This window comes from Camelus bactrianus, chromosome 25 (genome assembly GCF_048773025.1).
Source record: "Camelus bactrianus isolate YW-2024 breed Bactrian camel chromosome 25, ASM4877302v1, whole genome shotgun sequence".
In the NCBI taxonomy this organism is placed as follows: domain Eukaryota; kingdom Metazoa; phylum Chordata; class Mammalia; order Artiodactyla; family Camelidae; genus Camelus; species Camelus bactrianus.
Window position 1 is genome coordinate 16,841,338 of NC_133563.1, and position 19,519 is coordinate 16,860,856.

The window sequence follows — 19,519 nt, forward strand, 5'->3', positions numbered from 1 at the left end:
AAAAATAAATTGGCTTATATCCTACAGTTAAATTTATTCAATAGATTGTGACAGCAATATCTTCAAATTACCTGTGTCTTAAAATACATTAATAACTGAACCCATTAGCAATTGTATCACAAGTATCTTTCAGTAGTGGACATTGGGGTCTACACAGCACCTATTCTCCCCTTTCCCACAATAGAAACTGATTTCTGTTCGGATAGCTCATCTTTCCCTCTTTAGCCTTGTGCCTCAGGGCAAGTTCTAACCCAGTTTCAGCAATGTGTTTCATTTGTCCAATAATATTTTCATTTACAATGACAGTAATTAGTTCAGAGATGGGCAGGTAATTAAGTTCTGGCCAATGAGATGCAAGAGAGTCTCAAAGAAAAAGACATTTTCTGTTCCTCCTCTGGATAGTGTTATGATTTCTGCTGTAGCCATCTTGATATGAAGCCAGAACTTAAGATGGCAAAATGAAGAGAAAGAATGAAATTGGGACCTGAATAACACAGTTGATCTGTTAAATCAGACAATCTGAGAGCCATCACTACATGTACCATTATAAATATGTGATGATAAAAAGATCATTTGGAGTTGGATTTTCTTTTATTTGTAGCTACAAGTATCAGAATATACGGCCATTTGTCATTCATTTGTGTATTTGTAAAATCAGGGATGTGACACTGAAGCCAATTTTGCCTTTATAATGGCAAACTGTCTTGGATCCCATGGTCATGTCATTTCAAGTAGATAAACTGTTAGTAATGGAGGAATTTGCATAAAAATTGAATAATATATAGAGAGCAAGCTTAAATCTTATTTAAAAGATTTAAAGGAAAAAGAGGAAAAAAGCCTCTGATAAAATACGGGTTTTTAATCATATATTAATCATGTCAATCATAAAATTTACGAAAGTATGACTTCTGCAAGGATGTAAAACTTTTACCTGAAAGCTTAAAATTTTTTACTTATATAACTATAGTGTGTAATATATTACATTTAATATAAATAATGAACACACACAAAAACAGATGTGTGTATGTATATGTAGATAGAACGTATGCTTTATATGTATTTATATATATCTTACACACAGATATACTATGGCTTGAAATAAATTCATAAAATTATAATTGTTATTCCAGCCTCTTCTACTACTAAACAGCTTCAACTGAAAAGTAAATTTATTTCTTAAGCAAACAACCAGAAATATACTGTTACTTTCATGGATTTTGTAAATTATAGAATTTTTCTCCAGAGTCACAAATTTATGGCAGATGTTTCCAAAATATAGAATATATTGCATAATGGAATAAAATTATGTCCGTCAATCCCTTAGTAAGCACTGTTTGACATAACTACTTGACTTAATATGCAAAATATTTTCAATCTCCTAAAGAATCTTAAATTCACATTCAGATGTTTTAATAACCGAAACTCCTTTATTAGTCAGAATAAAACTGAGCTCAGGATATCCTGAACACATCTTGCTTTCTCAGAAATATTTGCATATTAGGTCAGGCAGTTTGTTTTAATGTATCACTCTTGAAGAATTCAGTTCCATAAACTTTCTCCTTTGTAGTTTTTCTTAGTTATTATTTTGGGAAAAGCATTGTTCTCTGACATGCAGATTTCTCCCAATGAATAGCTTCTGTAATTTAGAACGAATATTTGCAAGAAAAAGTATAATGTAATATAGTTATTTGACATGAACATTTTATAAGAAAAGTCAAGAAAAAGTCATAAATAGGTATTCATATGTCCTGGTTAAACTTAAGATAACCAGACCAGTCTTCAGCCTAATGAAGGAAAATAAAAATGGTTAAATGATGCAGGAGATCAATTAGAATTACTGTAAGATATGAATTATAATCTATTCAAATCATTATTTAAATACATTTCAATTAATTTAAACTACTCATACTAAGGACACAAGGATTTATCATTTATAACTGAAATTAAAACTATTAAGCCATACTATAATATAATTCTCTAATAGTCATTTTTAAACTATCAGTTTATTCAGTAGATATTTAAATATATAATGCAAAGTAACACTTTAACCTAGTTCCTATCTGGTAATTAAAACTGAAGCAAAGAGGTAATGAATATTCAGTTATTTCAAATTGTGTCATTTAACATATAGGGTAAATGTGTTATTAGGATATGTAGAAGATAACATTGTCACTGTTCAGCTTTATTAATCAGTAATTTTACATCTGTTGACCTGGTGTTTGACTTACAGTTTTCTTTCTTTAATATACCACTGTGCTTTCTGGAAAATGTCTACTATGCGAAGAGGATATTCTTAACACATAGAGAAAAACCAGTTTTTGGTGAAAATCTTACCTAAGCCAAGTTTTCTTCATGAGTGTCATTTGGTGAAAGATATATTGTGTCGCTATTTCATTTTCATGTTACAATATCTGAGTTTACAGTATATTTTACACTACTTAAAGGCTCAAATCCTCAGTTTAGAAGACATTATCTGCCCCCAGTATGTCATTTTCAACTTAAAAAAAAAATCTGTCTTCAAAAATGTTAGTGATTAAGGTAAATCTGGGTTTATCACATCAGCTTTTAGTTTTCAATCAAAAGATTTTTAAGAAAATCACTCGAGCCTTGACAGTTTAACAAATGTATCACTCTTTTTTACTAAATTAGTGAATACGGAGTACAGTTCTACTTTTGAACGTTACTTCTCATTAGGTAAAAAGGCAGGAAAGTAGGTAGAGGGAAAATTTAAAAGAATAAATTATTATTTTTTTGTAATGTTAACTACATACGCATCATTTCCTCCATGATGTCTTATGAGATCTAGTGAGAAAACAGTAATTTATTCATCCTCTGAATTATCTTACACTTCATTAACAATTACTTGCCATAGTAGTCACTTTCTAATTTACATTTAGTTATTTAAGTATATTAATAACTGAGCAACGTACATTTAATTGTATTAAATATGGAGAATTTTACTCTTTGTTTTTAATGTTCTCAATATTATCTCACAAAGAGAGGGGAAGCTTTGAGCTTGATATTTAATGGGCTGCAATCTGTTACAGCCTAACTTACTCTAATTGTTAAGTAAAGTGTGTAAAATGAATAAATCTACTCTCTGAAGAAATATTTAATAGACAGATTAACTGTCAGCTGTTGAGAATCTTTCTCATTAAGGAATAATCACAAAGATATCTTTAAAGTTACATACCTGAATTCACTTGCATCTGTTTTAATAATTTTTACTGCTTGAAACCGGGAAGAACAAAACATCCTTGTACATTGTATTATATTTCCATGAATAGGCTTATTAATTATTTCATTTTATTTAAATAGAAGATTCTTCAACAATAGTTTTAGAAGTTTTAAATTACCTGATTATTTCTTATACTTGATTTTCACTGGTATTAAAATTTCTCTCTATTTTCAACATAAATCAGTATGATTTCAATGCTGTACATTAAAGTATATTTCCTAGATTAAAAAGAAGTTGTAAAAGGAAAAACGCATGTTGGGTATTGTTGCTTAGCAATAAAACAAAAGGCTATCTAATTAAATTTTAAAAATACTACAAACGTTTCAAGTCAATACTTTTAAAAGCAAAGAAATTCAGTTTTTTAAATTATATTTCATGAAGTGTTCTAGTATACTACTACAATAACATGTTATGTTAGCTATTTGAGTGAAAAAAAAAAAAGTCTATAAAACAGTGATGAAATCACCTCAAGACTGAAGAAGATATAATAAACCTGAAATCAAAATTCGCAGTATTTTAGAAGGCATGTTTTTTCCCTGAAAGATGAAACCAAGGTTTATGTTAGCTGAATGCAAACAGTTAAAATTCAAAAGCAGCATTTGCCAAACAACTACTTGTGTCCCTCAGAATGATAATCTCATAACAGGTCAGGGAACAAGGAAGAATTAATGGCCAAATGAATTTTAAAAATTCTCCATGAAATACCACTTTTTGAAGATATACATTAAATATTAGCATATAAAGTACTCATAGTGGTCCAGTTTTAAGAAAGCAAATTATTTTTGTTCAAACCAACATTTTAGAAATATTTTCAACCACAGAAATTTTTAAAAATTGATTTAAACTCTGTTTTTGTCCCCCAGCTTCAGTGTCTCAAAGCACATCAGTTTGGGAACCAAACTTAAAGGCAATTTAATTAAAGACAAATAAGTAGCTATTAAAAATGTTATTATGTCTCCAGAGAAAATTCTACCCTTATAAATGCTCAAGCAAAGTCAATTATGCTACCTGGAAATATTATTAAAAATAACTAATAGTTATGGAGGACTTACTGTGTATCAGGTATGGTGCAAAATATTTGTAAGCAACAGCTCTTACCTTTCCCTGACCATATCCTTGCTCTTTATATTGCATGCTCCACACTGCTAACCTGATTATCTACAAAACAATTTTATATTTGAACAACATTATTTCAATTATTTCGCTCATTTGTCATTGAGCAAAAGGGAATATTCAGGAGTCCTTAATAAAATATACAAAGCACCTCATTATTTATTTATTTATACTACATTCATTTTATCCATTTCTTTTTTTCATGGACTATACTGTTGTGGAATTTTTTTTAGGGGATTAGGGATCTAGAACTTAAGTTAGACGAGAGCCCTCCTCCCATATTGTGCACATTTTATAAGTGAGGAGTGATAAGAAACCTATTAATAAATCACTACGTTGATTTAAAATAAGTGGAAGTGTTCTAAAAGTAGTACATTAAAACAAAGTGATGGGAATGAAAATTCCTTTAGATAAAGTGGTCAGGGAAGACTCCTCTCAGTGATTGATAATTGGCTTGAAACTTGAATACTTGAATGATGAGAAGAAATTAGCCCTAAATCTCAGAGAAGTTAGTAGTGGTCAAAGCAGAAGAAACAAAAAGTTAAAAGGCTTTGAGGTTAAAAGGTGGTTATTTATTGAAAGAATATAAATCAGGCCTAGGCTGCAGTGTGGAAAACAGTCCTGTGCAGTTTCTGCTATAATCCCCTCAAAGTCACTGAGGACCAACTTACTCCAATGATTGCAAGCCCTTGGCTTTCTCTCAAGTCTCTACTTTTGAATATGCTGCTTATTCTTAGAATATTTTATTTGCTGTCTCCTTTTATCCACTCTCCATTAATATAGTCTTCAAAACTTCTTATATTTAAAAAGGCAGCTCAAGTTCCAAATCAACTCTTTCCAAATAATTTGTCTTACATGTAGCTTAATTATTTTCCTAAAGATTTCAGAATTGTATAATCTTTATCAGTTTCAAAGTTGTTTAGGGTTACATTAATTCAAAGTAATTCTTAGTTTCCGTTTATATAAAAATAGAAATGTCACTTTGTATATTTAATATATAGTAAGTTGCCATAGATCTTCCAGGATATAGATTTTTGGGCAAACAAATATTGGATTAAGGGCTAAATAAATTCCAAGTTTTTAGAGATATTCTTCAAGGAGAGATAACTAAGAGTATATTCGAAATAGAAAGGGTGGAAAAAATGAACTGTTCTCAGGTGTTTGGTTTGTTTACAGTGTAATCAGAATAATTTATTTGATGGTGATAATGCAGTGAATTTCATCTGGTTCTCACACTGCTTGGCCTTAGATGAGAGCCAGGTCACATAATTTCACGTAGAGTGAGGTAACTAAAGACTCAGCTTTCTAGTCATATAATTGAAAAGGGGTCCACAGGTAAACAGAAAGTGCCTTGGAGATCGCAGAGAAAAGAACTTGGAAAATAGCCCCATTAAGTTTTGTTTTGTTTTGTTTTTAAATAAACTGTTGAGTTTAACCATGAGCTGCACATAATGTGAATCTCACCTAATCAGCATTCCAAACACTTTGATTACCAAACCAGCAGTTAAAACAACACCCAGGTTAGTGAACTTGAAGTAGAACAAAATGAAATATATCCACACACAGACACATCATAATCAAATTACTTAAAAAAAAATAGAGGCAGCACAAAATCTTGAAAGTAGCCAGACAAGGAACTTATATGTGAATTTGGCAAAATTCAACACCCATTCATGATGAAATAATAAGCAAGTTAGGAACACAATGAACTTCTTCAACTTAATAAAGAACATCCAGGAAAAAACTATAGCTAACATTATACTTAAGAGTGAAAGACTGAAGTTTTCTCCTTTAAGAACAGAAACAAGGCAAGGATTTCCACTCTCATCACTTTCATTCCACATAGTGCTAGAATGAAAGAAAAAGAGAAAATGATATAAGAGGTGTACAGATTAGAAAGGAAGAAGTAAAGTGAGTACATTTGCAGTTGAAATGATTTTTTAAATGTAGAAAATCTCAAGGAATCTATTTTAAAAATTCTAAAATAATGTGTGTTTAGCAATGTCTCGGGGCACAAGATCAACATGCATTCATTCAATTATTACTATCATTTAAGGCAAAAAAAGAACTACTTAGTTGTAAATCTAACAACATATATGTAGGCTTGCATGCTGATGTGAAACATTCTGATGAAAGAAATCCAAGAAAATTTAATAAATGTAAACACATACTGTGTTCAAGGATTGGAAATTTCAATATAGTAAATATGTCAATTCTCCCCAAATTCACATGTAAATTTTGTGTAATTACCATCAAAATCCCAGGCAGATACTTTGTAGATAGACAAGATCATTCTAAATTTATATGGAGAGTAAAGGAACTAGAATAGCTAAAATAATTTTGAAAAAGAAAAATAAAGTGGATGGCATCAGTCTACCTCATTTTGTGAAGGCAGAGAGATGAGAAATAAGAACATGAAGAGATGCTGCGTCATTAGCCATTAGAGAAAATGAAAATTAAATATGCATTCAGATAGTACTACAAGCCAATCAGAATGGCTAAAATTGAATTTAAAAAAAATAGTGACAAACCAAGCACTTGTGAGGATATTGAGGACCTGGTTCACTTTAATGTAAAAGTGGTTATATAAAGCAATAAAGCTACTCTGGAAAACAAGCGGGCAGTGTATTACTCAACTAAATATGCAACTACCATATAAACCAGTAGTTGAACTCTTGAGCAAACTCTTTGTCTCAGACACATAATGATTTATGTTCACACAGATACTGGTACAGTAATTTTTATAGCTATTTTATTAATAGCTCAAGCTCGAAACAACCCAGATGTCCTTAAGTGGGAGAATTAATAAACAAACTATGGTACATCAGTACCATGGAATACTACTCAGCAATAAACAGGAACATAGTATTGATAGACAAAATTGGATGAATCTCAAAATTATGCTAAGTAAAAAAAACTCAAAGGTTATACACTGTATAATTTTATTCATATAACCTTGAAATGATAAAGTTATAAAACTGTGGAAATGGAGAACAGATCAGTGGTTGCCAGAGTATGTTAGGGTTTTCCAGAAAAACATATATATGTATATATGTATCAGATTATATGTGACTATAAATATATATAATACATGTATATTTTAGAATTATAGATTATATTTTATCATGAGCATAATGTCATTGTAACTATATATAAACAATTATAATGTATATTATATGTATTAATATAATAGATATATCTATACTGTATATCTATATCTGTTTATCAAGAGAGAGATCTTGAGAGAGAGAATGGGTGAGAGAATTAGAACAGAGATTTATTTTTAGGAATTGGTTCATGCAGTTTTGAAGGATGGCAAGTCCCACATCTGTAGGGCAGCCTGGCAAGCCTAAAACCCAGACTGAGTTGATGTTTCAGTATTGGATTTAAAAATGCAGGGCTGGCAGGTAAGCTGGAAGCTCAGGCAGGATTTCTTCCCTGGGAAACCTCAGGTTTTACTCTTAAGGTTTTCAACTGATTTGATAAAGCTCACTCACATTATCAAGGGTAATCTTTACCTCAAGTCACTGATTATAGATGTTAACCACGTCTACAAAATACATTAAAAGCAGTACTATAAACTGCCCAAGTTGACACATCAGACTATCACATGAGAATATAGTGCGTGAGCACAAACCGAAAAGTCATATGATTCATATGAAATATTTTGACTCTTGTTAAAGCCAATTATTTATATTATATGTTAAGGGGTAATAAGAGCAAGCACCATTAGTGTTTGCAGTTCAGACTCTGAATATGGGTTTTGTGCCATTTTAAACACTATTTGATATAGAGATTTTAAAAAGCAGACATATTTATCACCTGCAGCTTGGCATGGAACCATGTAAATTGATACAGAAAAATACATATCTTCCAAAAGGATCTTGTAAAGAGTTGCTTAAATAGTGAACTTCCTTAGTGCACTTAATATATAGTTTAATTGGTAGAACTGAATCAAGTAAAAAATAATAAAACTCAGAATTTTATAAAATAGCCCTAGAGGACAATCAAAGAGAGTTTCAAACCTTCACAAAATTGGACTTTCAGAAAGCTTCCTGCTGTTAAGCAATAATAAACTAATTGTGACTTCCAAGTAGAAAACCACAGGGAAGATTGCACATCCAATAGAAATTTAAATCTGAAGTTAGAATCCAGCTTCTTATTACAGTTATTATCCTTCATTCAGTTAACATTTTTGTCACTTAATAAGGCCATCTGGAATCTATTATGACCTCAAACATAGATTTTGCTTGCCTTAATTTGTATCCAGGGATCCCTTACAATTAAATTATATGGTTTAAAATTACTTTTACTGAATTATATATGATACAACGATGATTACGTTAAGAATACAATTTGTGATTGTTTTTAATTTTGACTTTTGAGTAGGTTTGTGATAAATAGTCTGCCGTATTTCTTATATGAGTGCTGACTTTACATTTGGAATTAACAGATGATTACTTACAGACATTTTATTTTACTGCTTTACATACTTTATTTTTATTTTTTAATCTCTCATTTATAACATCATATATTCCATGATAAGAAGTACCTGTTATTAAGTTAGTACTTTAAATATATTGGAAAAAACAATTACAGTTCACCCACATGAGAATTGTTCATGACTTTATTATTATTTCCTATGTTCAAAGAATTGTGCTCAAATAAAATCCCACTTACACAAAGGTTATAATTTCCACGAAGACCATAGTATCAAAGAAGCAACAGTGAAGGATACTTAAAATTGGGTTGCCCCTTATATTTTTCTTTCCTTTCATGTGGCATATGGTTAAAACAAACACACTTATAAAGGATAAGATGTGTGGATAGTATTAGAGTGGTCTAAATGTTAACTAAGAATCTATCAGGACAGCCATACAAATATATTTTGAATGGACAATGAAACAAATTTGACTATTAATTGTGAACCTGACTTGATATAGATTGTGTACTTAAATAGAAGTTTTATTAAAATTCCTATTTCTTGAAGGATTATTAGTTCTTTTATTTCTGTTGATGCTTCCTGTAATGTTCTCCAACATTTATCTTTATGAATTATAAAGCTTCTAAACCTGTCACAAATTTAGACCAATATATATTAAAAATACTTGACTAAGTACTCTGAAGTCTTAGAAAGTTTTAAGCTGAAAATTGAAGCAAATTGTTTAGATTCCTCTACACAAATTTATTTACAAAGAGTTACTAGAAAGACATTTTGGCTGTATATCCTTGTTCTGATTTATGAATATGGCCACGATTCTTTTTCATGAATTTACATTTGATCAAAATTCTGACATTTTTTCCTCAATGAGTGCTCCCTCTTCCTCAAAGTGTTGTATTATCTCTTTTTTATTGAAATGTAGTTGATGTACAATATTTTGAAAGTTACAAGTGAACAATATAGTGTTTCACAACTTCTAAAGTTTATACTCCATTTATATTTGTTATAGAACATTGGCTATATTCCCTGTGTTGTACAGTGTATCCTTGTAGGTTATTTTATACATAATAGTTTGTACCTCTTGATCCCCTACCCCCGTATTGATGCTCTTCCCTTACCCCACTGGTAAATATTAATTTGTTCTCCCTATCTGTGAGTCTATTGCTTTTATTTTTTTTATTATAATCACTAGTTTATTGTTTTTTTAGATTCCACATATAAATGATATCATGCACTGTTCTTCTTCCTCTATCTGACTTATTTCACTTAGCAAAATACCCTCCAAGTCCATCTATCTTGTTCCAAATGACAAAATTGCCTTTTTATGGCCAAGTAGTATTCCATTGTGTATATATACATCTTCTGTATTCTTGTATCTGTTGATGGATACCTAGGTTGCTTCCATATCTTGTAAATAAGGTTGCTATTAACATTGGGATACACATATCTTTTCAGATTAGTGTTTCTGCTTCTTTTGGATATATACACCAGAGTGGAATTGTTGGGTCATATTATAGTTCCATTTATAGTTTTTTGAGAAACCTCCAAAATGGCTGCATCAATTTACATTCCCACTAGCAGGTATGAGGGCCCATTTTCTCCATATCCTCACCAACATTTGTTATTTGTGTTCTTTTTGATAATAACCATTCTGACAGGCATGAAGTGATATTTCCTTGTGGTTTTGATTTGCATTTCCCTAATGATTAGTGATGTTAAGCATCTTTCCTTTGCCAATTGGCCACTGCATTTCCACTTTAGAAAAATGTCTATTCAGGACTTCTGCCCATTTTTTAATTGAGTTGTTTGTGTTTTTGATGTTGAGTTGCATGAGCTATTCATATATTTTGGATATTAACGCCTTGTTGAGTATATCATTTCAGAAAATTTTCTGCCATTCAGTGAGTTGTCTTTTCATTTTGTCGATGGTTTCCTTTGCTGTGCAAAAGCTTTTAAGTTTAATTAGGTCCCATTTGTTTATTTTTGCTTTCATTTCCTTTGCTTTAGGAGACAGATCCAAAAAAAATGTTGCTGTGATTTATGTCAAAGAATGTTCTGCCTATGTTTTCCACTAGGAGCTTATAGTTTCTTGTCTTATATTTAGGTCTTTAATCTATGTTGAGCTTCTTTTTGTACATGGTGTTAAGGAATGTTTTAATTTCTTTTTTTTTTTTCTTTTTAACATGTAGCTGACTAGTTTTCCCAGCACTGCTCATTATCTTTTCTCCATTGTGTATTCTTGCCTCATTTGTTGTAAATTAGTTAGCCATTAAGTGTGTGGATTTATTTCTGGGCTCTCTATTCTGTTCCATTTATCTATGTGTCTGTTTTGGTGCTAATATCATAATGTTTTGATTACTGTAACTTTGTAGTAGTTGGAAGTCAGGGATCATGATTTCTCCAGCTTTGTTCTTCTTTCTCAAGATTGCTTTGGATATTCGGTGTCTTTTGTGTTTCCATGCAAATTTAAAAATTATTGGTTGTAATTCTATAAAAAAAAAAAAGGCCATTGGTATTTTGATAGGGATTGCTTTGAATCTGTGGATTGCACTGGGTAGTATGGGCATTTTAATAATATTAATTCTTCTAGTCTAAGAACATGGTATATATTTCCATTTGTCTGCATCATCTTCAATTTCTTTCATCAGTGTCATAGTTTTCAGAGTACAGATCCTTTACTTCCTTAGGGAGGTTTATTATTAGATATTTTATTCTTTTTGATGTGACGATAAATGGGATTGTTTCCTTAATTTATCTTTCTGTTGGTTCATTTTTAGTGTATAGAAATGCAACAGATTTCTATGTGTTCATTTTTATGTCTTGCAACTGTACCAAATTCATTGGTGAGCTCTAATAGTGTTCTGGTGACATGTTTAGGATTTTCTATGTGTAGTATCGTCTTATCTGTAAACAGTTACGGTTTTACTTCTTCTTTTCCAATTTGGATTCCTTTTATTTGTTTTTCTTCTCTGATTGCTGTGGCTAGGACTCCCAAAATTATGTTGAATAAAAGTGGCAAGAGTGGATATCCTTGTTTTGATCTTGATCTTAGAGGAAATGCTTTCAACTTTTCACTGTTGAGTATGATGTTAGCTGTAGGTTTGTCATATATGGCCTTTATTATGTTGAGGTATGTTCCCTCTATGCCTACATTCTGGAGAGTTTTTTGTCATAAATGCGATGCTGAATTTTGTCAAAAGCTTTTTCTGCATCTATTGAGATGATCATATGGTTTTATTCTTCATTTTGATAATATGATATATTGCATTGACTAATTTACTGATACTGAAAAATCCTTGCATCACTGGGATAAATTCCACTTAATCATAGTGTATGATTCTTTTAATGTATTGTTGGATTCAGTTTGCTAATATTTTGATGGGGATTTTTGAATTGATGTTTATCAATGAAATTGGCCTGTAATTTTCTTTTTAGGTGATGTCTTTTTTCTGGCTTTGTCATAAGGTGTTAATGGCCTCATAGAATCAGTTTGGAAATGTTCCTTCCTCTGAAATTTTTTGGATTAGTTTCAGAAGGATAGGTGTTAACTCTTCTCTAAGTGTTTTGTAGAATTTACCTGTGAAGCCATCTGGTCTTGGACTTTTGTTTGTTGAGTTTTTAAATAACTGATTCAATTTCATTACTGGTAATTGGTCTGTTCATATTTTCTATTTCATCCTGATTAGGTCATAGGTCAATTTCTAAGAATTTGTTCATTTTTTCTATGTTGTCCATTTTACTGGCATAGAGTTATTTGTAGTAGTCTCTTATGATCCTTTGTATTTCTGTGGTAGTGGTTATAACTTCCCTTATTCATTTCTGATTTAATTGATTTGGGCCTTCTCCCTTTTTTTCTTGATAAGTCTGGCTAAAGGTTTATCAATTTTCTTTATCTTTTCAAAGAACCATCTCTTAGTTTCATTTATCTTTTATACTGTTCTTTTGAAGTCTTGAATGTTTACATCTGTTCATTTATTTCTGTCTGATCTTTATGATTTTTTTTCCTTCTACTAACTTTGGTTTTGTTTGTTTTAGGTGTAAGGTTAAGTTGTTTATTTTAATATAATTTTATTAAATTTTATAATTTTAATAAAATTATTGAAATATCTGAAAAAAGGTTCATCTCAATGTTCTGTTTTTAATTATGAGCTATAAATTGGTAAATTTCTGGAAGTTTGTTAACAGATACCTAAAGAAATTATAAGATACAATCTTATTCAGATTTTTCTGGCATACTGACTACAAATCTGGGCAAAATAATTATATCTGAAATTACAGAAAGTTTTGATTCCATAAGGAATGCCTGCTATCACTTAACAGACTATATTATTATAACAAATGTAGAAATATGTATTTCTACATAAAGAACAGACTCTTGATTTTTTTTTATTATTCCCCTCCACAGGAATCTGATTGTGTTATTTTGATGAGACTACCCTCAGTGAAAGAATACTACCAAATTCAGACACAATGTTGTTTTATAATGTTAAGCAAAATGAAATAAAAAATTGCAAGTGCATATTTAAATGCTCTAAAATGTCTCTCAGTATACAAAGAACTTACTGTTCTATATAATGTACATACAAAATTAATCAACTAATACTTTAAAAAAGTATTTAAAAGGTTCGTATATACCAAAAGAGCTTAATACTCTAAATATAGGAAATTTGACAAATGTAACCATGAGTTAAATATGAGCAGATTGAAGGTCACTGTGGCGAAAGTTTAGAAAACTAGTCAAGTACTACAAGATGATGAGGTTTTCAGGCAGGGAGCAAGTAATCTGTATCTTATTGACTAGAAAACCATTGGAGATTTATAACTTCGTTTTTAACATATTAATCTCATTTCTTCTGTAGACAATGGATTGTATGTTTGTATGAGTGTATGGGGGATGAATTTACAAGGAAGAGTTTAATAACAATAGCGGATTACTGTTTCAGAAGTGCTCAGAACCTCCCTTATTCATATTTGCTTTTTTTCTACCTTCATCTGTCTGCCTCTGATTTATTTAACAAGAACTAAAATATTTACACAGAAAACTGAAATTAAAGCTTAAAATATAAACAGTGCTAATAGGTGTAAGTTTCTGATGAATGAGTATCATATCTTTTTACTGAATGGAATAAAAAGGACATTGGGGCATTTGCAAATGAATAGTCCGTAAATTATTTCATATAGATTTTACAAAAGCTAAATTAAAGATAGATAAGCAGTATTCATTACTTAATATTGTTTATGTATATTGATTGGCTTCTGATCCTGAATCAAGGAAGATTGTTACTTAAGTCATTCTAGATATTGCCACTTCACTATAGCAAACAATCTTATGCATTCCATAATACAATGAGGAGCAAATACAACAACCACTGAATATTTAATCTTAATAAGACATTCAAGGAACTCATCAAGATTCTTCTCATAATGGAAATTGAACGACAAGTTAAGTGTCTTATTTCCCAAAATACTCTTTTACTCTAGTCTACCAGTAAAAGATGAAACTTTCAGTTAGAAACACCTGTTTCAGTTTAAATATTTCAACATATTCTTTTTTTTAAATGTCTGAAAGAAAACTGATAATGAGCTATTTAAGACAAAGCTAAAGTATCTGTTTTCTCCAAATTGTAACTTAAATTAACCAGGCCAAAGAATAAAACAGACTAGTCAGAATAAAGCTTGGCTACTTAATGCAAAACCCTTTCTTTATCTATAATTAAACTTCATTTCTTTTATTAGCATCCATTCAGCTAGGTAGCAGAAAACATAATCTCAGAACATTGTTTTTCTGTAATTCTGTTTTCTGCTATACTTTTCCCACTCCAGGTCAGCTCATGGAGGTTCTCTATGTGCTTGTTTCCTCAACAGATTCTACTTGGAATCATGGTACAGCTTGTTTTTGTTGAATCAGTTAGTTCCTGTTAATGATGTAATACATTATGATAAATTTAGTGGCTTAAAACAACACAGATTTATTCTCTTAGTTCTGGAGATCAGAAATCAAAAGCCAAGGTGTTAGCAGGGCTGAGTTATCTCTAGAGACTTCAGAGGAGAACCTTTTTTTGGTTGCTTTTTTCAGCTTCTTAAATATCACCTTCATTCCTTGGCTTATGGCCTATTTCTCAAATCCCCCAACCTCTTATTTCCATAGTCACATCTATTACCACTGACTCTGATCCTTCTGCCTCACTCTTATGAGGACCCTTGTGATTACATTAGGCCCCTCCAGATAATCTAAGATAATATCTCCATCTGAAGAATCCTTAATCACATCTGCAAAGCTCCTTTTACAATGGGAAATAACACATTCACGGGCTCCAGGGATTAGGATGTGGACATCTTTGGAGAGAATATTAATCACCCCACTATACCAGACTATCTGCTCTCTCTTCTGGATTTAGCCCAGTGATCACAGGGTAGCTGGCAATACGGGGACTCTTTTTCAGAGACGTATTCTCTTGCTTTATTTCCACATGCTCACTCCTAACTCCTGATTATGTAAAATCTCCTTTCTGGGCATGAGTTGATCTTGCTCTTTCTTTTCTTTCAGAAAATGCCTTAAGTTGAGCATTTTATATGCCCAGGGTAAGAACTGAATTCTCTGTACTTGGTAGTCTCCTGTGTTGTACCCTCAGAGCCATTTTGATATATAAAAATGTTAACCATGTGCATCAGATTTGTATATATAGCAAAGGAAAGAAAAAAACTCCTTGCTTGGGGAAGATACGTACTGCATTTCAGAGGTATCAGCTACTGTTCCGTTCAACATAGAATCGTGTTGCCTTTTGTAGTCATATTCACTTTTCACAGAATCAGCTTAGAGTAGACTTCCAGGGCGTATTTGAATAAGAATAAAAGTCCTGAAAGTATCAGACCCTTGGGAAGAATTCGATATGGTAATGCCTGAGAGAGAATTCTAACCACATAAACCTGTCACCGTATTCTAGAATATTATGTATTGCATGTAGTCTTGAAAAATATGGACAAATAGTGCTTTCCAGTGTTAAATGATGAGAAAGCAAAAGCTCTTTGGTGCAAAATGTGAGTTATAAAGAGACCACTTTGGTTCAATTTGTGCTTAACTGTCTTCCACGATGTAATACTCTTGTCCCCCAAAATATTCGAAGCTGAGCAGTCGATGGTTTGTGGAGATTAAATTTGGCTTTGCGGCCTGTCAGATATTCTAGAATCTTTGGGGCCTGGAAAAGAAATATGCTTTATGTTGATCAAAGGTGGGCATCAGGCATGTAATAAAGGCTTAATTATAATAGCTATATAAATATGTGAGCAAAATTGGTTACATATTAACTAAAATATCTTTTTAAATTATCGTCATCCATGTGTGTATACTTGTGTGCAAGAATATTTCATTGTGGTTTTAATATGCATTTTCCTAATAATTAATGATATTGAATGTTTTCCTGCATTTTTAGCTATTCATATATTTTCTCTCTTTAAATGTTTATTTAATTATTTTGTCCATTTTAAAGTTGTTTATCTTATTATTGAGTTGTAAACTTTTTAATATACTCTGCATACACATTTTTAAAAATATATGATTTGCAAATATTTTCCCCCAATCCATGACTTATCCTTTATTTAAATCTTGAGGTAAAGAGAATAATTTTAAGGATAAAAGCATAGTTCACTAATAGGCTATAACAATTATAAACTTATATACCTAACGGCACCTGCAATGAAGTATAAAAGGCAAAGTATAAAAATAAAGGGAATCTGACATAAACTATGTCAAGAAGATTTAAGTCTCTTTCAAGCAGATAAAAAATAAGGTTATGAACAATTTGAAAAATATAATTAATCATATATATTATATACTATATTGTCTTGTTCGTAAGACAGGATAACTTATAAGAATCTGACTTAATTTTAGTAAAATTGAGAGAGAATTTGATAAACTAGAAAATAATTTTTATTTCTGTAAAAATATATATTCTTTTCTGCTTGTGAACAAAAACATTATGTCACAAATAATACTTTGTCTTAATCAACTTGGGTTCCTATGACTAAATACCATAGACTGGGCGGCTTAATCATACAGACATTAATTTCTCACAGTTCTGGAGGCTGGGGAAGCCCAAGATCAAGGTGCCTGGAGATGCTTTCCTAGGCTGGGCCACATCTGATTGCTCCGTGTCGGTTGCCAATCCAGCCCATTGTCTAAACTCAGGACAAGCCTGAAGGACGTCCTATGCCCAGAGTTCCTTCTAGGTAGTTCAAGCTTCCCTCTGCCCAGTCTTGCTTTATTTCTTGCCCTCTGGGGGAGTTGATCCCAAGAGCTTTCTGGTAAACTTCAGTCATGCTCATCTGTCTTAGGAAGAGATACCAATCTGAAAAGACTACATTTTATATGATTCCAACTCTGTGACATTCTGGAAAAGATAAAACTATGAAATCAGTAAAAAGATCAATCCCAGTGGTTACCAGAGTTTGGGGATGGTGAGAAGGATGAATAAGCAGAGCACAGAGGATTTTTAGGACAGTGAAACTACCCTGTATGATGCCTTAGGGATGGATACGTGTCATTATACATTTGTCCCACAAACCCACAGAACGTACACCACCAAAAGTGAAGAGTAATGTCAACTATGGACTTTGAATGATGATGATGTGTCAATGTAGGGTCATCGGTGATAACAAATGTACCATTCTCATTGGTACATTTGTTAATGAGGGAGGTTTTGCATGTACGGTGTCAGGGGATATATGGAAAATTTCTGTGCCTTAGCCCCAATTTTTCCATGAACTTAAAATAGCTCTAAAAAATAAACTTCAAAAAAAATTGGATACGTAAAAATCACTCCTTTTAAGTATATAATTTAATAAGTTTTATAAATCTGTATAGTCACATAACCGCTACACAGTCATGATATTTATGTCACAACAAAAATTTCACCCAAACTGCTTTGCATTTAATCCTCAGCCCTCAGTTCTGGAACCTGGCAACCACTGATCTACTTTCTGTCTTTGTAGTTTTGTTTTTCATTTTTTGGAATTTCATATAAATGAAATCATACTCTATGTAATATGAGTCTGACTAATTTCTCTTAGCTTATCTTTTGGAGATTGATTATAGTGTTTGTATACGTAGCTTATGTATTTTATTGGTGAGAATTATTCCATCAAATATATTTATCACAGTTTTTAACCTTTTTATTTAGAAGTTTGCAGACATTCAGGGATGCTTCTAGTTTGTGGATATATTTCCGTTTTTATGGGCAAACCACCTAGAGGTACTGTTGCTGGGTCGTGTAGTGAATTTGTGTTTAACATTAAGAGAAACTGCTAAATTATTTTAGTTACCAAAAAGCGAATTCAGACTTGGAGGCAGAATTTTGGGAGCAAAGAAAAGAGCAGCTTTATTGCTTTGCCCAGCAAAGGGAGTCACAAGAGGTTAGTGCCTTAAAGACTATGGGCCCATCTTGGGGTCTTGAGGTTTTATAGAAAAACTGGTTGGAACAGAAAAGGTCATAACAATCAGGGCATTTTACAGGGTGCTACAGTCCTCTTAACCCCAGTAAATCTTCAAGGGGAAGAGAACTGATCACTTAACAATATTGAATCTTGGCTCAGTTTATATTGGTTTATTAAAATCCCCATTATAGTCATATTTTCAGCCTCTTTGTGTGCCTGGTAATTTTATTGATTTCATTGCAAATATTGTGGATTTAACATTATTGGGTGCTAAATAAGTTAGTATTCTATTAAACAGTGCTGAAATTTGTTCCAGAATACAATTCAGTAATTTGCAGATCAGTTTTATCTTTTGGAGACTTGTTTAAACTTTGTTTTGGTTCTGTCCAAAGACTCATGTATTAAGAGATCTCTCCACACCAAGTGCAGTGATCATGAAACATTTCCCATCCTTTGTGACATCTTTTAGTCCTAGTTTTCTTTTGACCAGCCTCAGAGTATTTCCTCCCATCCAGGCACAGCTAAACATCGTGTTCTCTCTCCCTCTCTTCCCTTCTCTCTTCCCTTTCCCTCATCTTCCTTTTCCTTCCCTTCCCTTCCCTTCCCTTTCTCCTCCTTCTTCTTGTTTTTTCCTTCTCCTCCTTGTCCTTATCCTCGTCCTTCTCTTTCTCTTACTCCTCCTACTCCTTCTTCTCTTCTTCCCCTTCTCTCTCTCTCTCTCTCTCTCTCCTTCCCTCCCTTCTGCCCTCTCTGTGAAACTCCTCTTATACAGTATTATGACCTATAAATTCTATCTGGCTTGGCTTTCCCAAGATCTCATCTTGATCTCCTCAACTTCATGCTCTGTGGCCCCCAAAATGACTCAGTGATTAAGCAATGGAAATCCTAGATTTACCTCATTTTCTTTTTATCTTTTCAATCAGGCAGAAAAAGTCCTCCAATACCTGTAGTTCAATGTCTGAAAATTACTGTTTCATATAAGCCCTGTTTCTTATTATACATAGTAGGAAAGCAGTTCTCATAGCAATTAATCCTTTATTTACAAATCATAAAATTGACTAGACTTGTAGTTGACCTGTTATGCTCAATTTTAAAAACAACTATGAATTTCTATAATATTAAAGCTGATGTAAATGTTTTTCATTTTTATCAAAGATATTCATATAAAAGATAAGTAATATCAATTTATCAAAAGTACAGCATCAGAATGTACTGTCAGTCCCTCCTTTGTCCCCTCCACCTCAAATTGGGAAAAATAGTACTAACTTGAAACTGGTAATTACATTTGCAAAATCTTA